The sequence below is a fragment of the Elephantulus edwardii genome, unplaced genomic scaffold (genome assembly GCF_000299155.1).
Source record: "Elephantulus edwardii isolate Elephantulus edwardi_28Jun2011 unplaced genomic scaffold, EleEdw1.0 scaffold00101, whole genome shotgun sequence".
Classification (NCBI taxonomy): Eukaryota; Metazoa; Chordata; class Mammalia; order Macroscelidea; family Macroscelididae; genus Elephantulus; species Elephantulus edwardii.
In genome coordinates, this window is record NW_006399851.1 from 12,381,212 (window position 1) to 12,386,788 (window position 5,577).

General features: G+C 40.3%; 1 pseudogene; it reads left to right on the forward strand.

Moving 5' to 3' along the window:
- The first annotated feature begins 2,729 nt into the window (after window positions 1-2,729).
- On the forward strand, window positions 2,730-4,563 carry LOC102869206 (annotated as a pseudogene).
- The last annotated feature ends 1,014 nt before the right edge of the window (window positions 4,564-5,577 follow it).

Here is a 5,577-nt window from a genome sequence, read left to right on the forward strand (position 1 = left end):
ATGCTATGACACTTAACAACAACAATAATAACAACTTCTTACATGATTTTGAATTATGATATTGGAGAAGAGTACTGAATATCCATTCCATGGACTTCCAAAAGAACAAATAAATATGTTTCGGACAAAGTGTAAACAGAATGTTCCTTAATAGGCAGGGATGGTGAAACTTTTGAATAATTTGGCTATGTTGTTAGGACGGTCCAATCCTTGGGAAAAGACATCATACTTAGAAAGGTGGAAGGTCAATGAAAGAGAAGAAGACCCCCAACGATATGTATCGACATGGGACTGCAGCAATAGGTTATAGTATATAAGAGATGTTGAAGTTGACACAGGGTAAGGTAGGGTTCTGATTCATTATTCATAGGATCGCTATGGGTCATAGTTGACTTGATGGCACCTAACAACAACACACCTGAACCAAAAGGTTGTTGTGTTAATGGAGAAGGCGAACCCTGCATGGTGGTTTGGAATTGGGAAGGGAGTGAGCAAGGGTTGTATTCTCTCTCCATATCTATTCAATCTATATGCTGAGCAAATTATCCAAAAGGCTGGGCTCTATGAGGAGGAGCATGGAATCAGGATTGGAGGGAGACTCATCAATAACCTGTGTTATGCATCTGGCACAACCTTAATTGCTGAAAGTAAGGAAGACTTAAAGCACTTGTTGCAGAAGATCAAGGAATGAAGCCTTCAGTACAGATTGCATCTCAATGTCAAGAAAACAAAGATTGTTAACAATGGACCAATAGGCAGTGTCATGATGGATGGAGAGGAGATTGAAACTGTCAAGAGCTTCATCTTGTTTGGATCCGTAATTAATACCCTTGGTACAAGTAGTCAGGAACTAAGGAGACGCATTGCACTGGGAAAGTACAATTGGGAATCTTTAAAAATTATTGAGGATTAGTGATGTCAGTTTGAAGACTAAGTTGTGTCTAATTCAGGCCATAGTCTTTCTGATTACTAGCTATGCATCTGAGAGCTGGACAAGGAATAAGGATGACAGAAAAAGAATCGACACCTTTGAGCTCTGGTGTTGGAGAAGAGCACTGAACATCCCATGGACAGCCAAAAGAATAAACAGAAATGTCCTGGAGAGAGCTGGAGGCAAGAATGATGAGACTTTGCCTCACATACTTTGGGAATATTGCTAGGAGCAGCTATTCTTTTGAGAAGGACATGATGCTGGGAAGGGTCGAGGTTTGGGAAAGGAGATGAAGACCCTCAACCAAGTGGATTGGCACGGTAACTGCTACAATTGACTCCTGTGTGTCAGGAAGTATGAGGATGATACAGGATAGAACAGGGTTCAGAACTTTTGTTCATAGGGTCGCTATGAGTCGTACTTGACTCAGTGGTATCTGACAACAACAATAACAACAACATTATTTACTATATCTTGACAATATCTGATTCCATTGAGAGTTTCAGACAGTGTAGTGTTGGACTGGTGGCTGAAAGATTGGCAGCGCATACAGTTTCTTCTCGAGGCACCTAAGAAATGAAATCCATTTCTCTGCTTCCAACAGACTACAACCTTGACGGCCTTGGGGGACACAGTTCCACACGACACACTTCAAGTCTCCAGGAGTCAGAATGAATTTGATAACAACTAACAAACAACAATCATGTCATCACCCTGAACATGTGAACACACACATGCAAAAATTGTTTTTATTGCAATTAAAAAGACTAGCCAGCTATTGGTTTGCTCTCTGAATAACTTAGAAACTCTCTGAGCTCAAATTTCTTTATAGTTGTAAAATGGGGCCAATAATGTCTGCTTGGTAGAGTTATTATGAGGATTAAGTGAAACAAGGTGTGTAAAAATGCCATAAACCCAAAGTACTATAAAAATGAATGGTGGAGATATAAAAAAGCAGCAGCACAGGAAATAAGTTAGACTACAACCCCACACAAAAAAGCCACTTCAACTTTAACTGTCACCAAGTCACCTTTTATGGCCCTGATTTAGATGCCCTAATGAACGTGTGTACGCGATTGCAATGGTTCCTACCTTATGATGAGCTCCCAGATCTCACGCGTGCTGCCATGGCTGCTTGAAGGACAGACAACAAATCCCTAAAAGGAAAAAATGTGCTTCTGGATAAAGCAACTAAGATTTGTAAGGTTCATGCAATAATTGTGCTTAGTTCTGACATGAATAGAACAGACCATGGTTGAATTTCTTTTAGCTCTTCCCTGAGGAAACACAAAGTCCACTCATCAGATTCTTGTAAGTTGCCTATCAGCCTTAGTGCTCCCTCTTCTCTTTTTATCTAGCAAAAACAATGCCTTAGCCTATAAGGCAAAAGTCTATTTTTTTACTTAATGCCAAAACCTCTGGCTTTTAGTGTTTAAGATGTTTGCCGGTATCCATGGTAGACTATGTTGGTTTTATTTAGGAATAAATCACAAACTAACCCACTAATATTGGATCAAATTAAACTCATGGCTACCTCCCACAATTTTTTGAAGACTACAAATCTTTAGAACAGCTGATTGTCCATCTTTCTCTTGCAGAGTGGATGGTAGAATCAAACCACTGACCTTTAAGTTACAAAAGTAGCACATAATGTACTATGCTACTAGAATTCCTAATAAATAGGAATAAGGGTTGGGGTACTAAAATATCATGAAGTAGAAATGAACCTAGTATAGTATTATAGATGAATTAACCAGCAAGCACTTGAAAAAAAATCCATTTATCATTTTGTGTGATCATGGTGATTTTCAAAAAGAATAGGGCTTATAGGTTGTATAGCAGCTGCCTTGGCCTCTGGGGCCTTGCAGGGCCTGGGCTCTTCAGCATCACTGTCCCAAACCCAGCTCTTGCTGCAGGTCACTCCACAGGACTCCAGCCTGGCAGAGACTATGCAACACAAACATCTTCACCAAAGGCAGTCCTTGCCACCTGGGTGGTGAGACGGTGGACATCCAGTTTGACTAGTGCCTATCCTAAACGCCTTGAAGTACAGGACAAGGAGATCACACTGGCCTTGAGAATAGGCCAGAATTTAGGTGAAATATCAGTAAAGATAATTGCTATGAATGATACTGAGGCTCCTGAGTTCATGGAGTTAAGTGTTGAGCAGGAAAATAATGGTTACTTTTACCGAGGGAGTGGATCTGCTGGTTACCTATGCCAAGGGTGACAAAATTGATTTTTTCGTGATGCTGAAGTTGACAAGATTGTACGAATCATAGAATTAGTCAATAATGCTGCCACTGCCATGGCGGTTACTCTGTGTTGGCTGGTGTTGTTGAAAAGACTCATGAGGACAATGACATAGACCATGAAATGATCGAGTCTGATGTTATCAACTTGAAAGATACTACCTCAAATGTGGCACTGGTGTGTGGTCAAATGAATGAACTATCTGGTGTTCAGGTCGGAGTAGCTTTGACAGGACTGGCTATAGCCAAATACTTCAGAGATCGCAAAGGTCAAGATGTACTGCTCTTTATTGAAAACATCTTTTGCTTCAACCAGGCTAGCTCAGAAGTATGTGCCTTATTGGGTAGAATCCCTTCTTCTGGTGGTTATCAGCCTACATTGGCTACTGACATGCAGTGATTTATTACCTGTGTACAGGCTATTTATGTACATGCTTGTTGCAGACTGAGGGGAAAGTATTTTTATAATTATGAATAATGAGACAGACTACCAGGAATGAGATAGAACAGAGAGTGTGAAAAACAGGGGGCCAACAGTTCCCATGACTGAAGGCCTCAAGTCATGCCTCTCTGGGTATTTATTGAGAATCATAAGGAAGGTAGACAAAGTAAAATTATAAGCAAGTACAAAACAAAAACAAAGGATAATGGTGAAATCTTTTGCAGATAAGGCCATGTTCCTCTTTATGCTAATCTCAGGAGGGAGGCATTCAGTTAATACAAACTAAGAACAATGTTGACTTGTGCCTTAGTGCCACAAGGTGACCTTCAGTGTGTATTAAGCCTGCCTCCCTCATTTCCTAATATATCATTTGGTTTACTATTAAATTATTAAATTTAATATTCAGCTTCCTTCACCTGCTGACAATCTGACTGATCCTGAATCTGCTACTGCCTTTGAACATTTGGATGCTACTACCAGATACTACCATAGTATCTGGTGTTACTGCTGAGCTGGTCATATATCTTGCTGTGTATACTCTAGGTTTGAGCTTTTGCATCAGGAACTCCAATATTGTTGGCAATGAGCATTATGATGTTGTCTATGGTGTGAAAAATATACTACAGGACTACAGATCTCACCAGGACAAAATTGCTGTGCTGGGTATGGATGAATTTTCTGGGGAAGACAAGTTGACTGTGTCCCATGCACAGAAAGTACAGCAGTGGGTTTTGTTTTGTTTTGTTTTGTTTTTGTCTCAGCCATTCCAGTTTGCTGCAATCTTTATGGGCCATATGGGGAAGCTGGTACCCGTGAAGGATATCATCAAAAGATTTCAGCAGGTGAATATGACCTCTTACCAGAGCATGCCTTCTATCTCAGAACCTATTGAAGAAGCTGTGGCAAAAGCTGATAAACTGGCTAAAGAAAATTCATGAGGGGGTCCTTTGGGAAAATTGTCCACTATGCTTTTAATCTTCTTGCCCCTAGTCCAAAAAGCTTCAATTTTCTTTGTAGGCTGCATGAGAATAAATATTTTGTGCCTATGTAGTGATTATTTAAGATTTCTAATTAGTTGTGGTGCTGGGGAAGAGTATTGAATATACCATGAACTGCGTCCACTATGCTTTTAATCTTCTTGCCCCTAGTCCAAAAAGCTTCAATTTTCTTTGTAGGCTGCATGAGAATAAATATTTTGTGCCCTATGTAGTGATTATTTAAGATTTCTAATTAGTTGTGGTGCTGGGGAAGAGTATTGAATATACCATGAACTGCCAGGAGAACAAACAGGTTCATCTTGGAGAGGGTGAAACTAGGCTACTCCTTGGAGGCAAGGATTCTGAGGCATACTTTGGGCATGTTGCAAGGAGGGACCAGTATTTGGAGAGGGATGTCATCCTTGGAAGGGTGGAGTGGCAGCTCAAGAGAGGAAGACCCTGGATGAGATGGATTGACTCAGTGACTGGGATAATGGTAGCAGGTGTGTCAGAAATGAAGAGGTTGGCTCAGGATAGAGTAGGGTTCAGAGCTATTGTACATAGGGTTGCTATGAGTCACAAGTGACTCGATGGTACATAACAATAAAAACAACAGTGAAATCTACATCCCTTTGTAAAATGGTGCTACCATTCTGGAAGGCAGTTTGATGCTTCCTTAAAAAGCTGAACATAGAAATTCCATATGACCCAGCTATTCTACTACTTGGAATATACCCTGAGAAAATGAGAACTGAGGCACAAACTGATATTTGTATACCAATGTTCATAGCAGCATTATTCACCATCACAAGAACATGGAAACAGCCCAAATGTCCAACCACAAACAAATGGATTGAGAAATTATGGTACATTCACACAATGGAATATTATGTAGCACGCAGAAGCAATAACTTTGTAAAGTATTACCTAACTTGGGAGGGATTGGAGAACATTATGCTGAGTGAACTCAGTCCC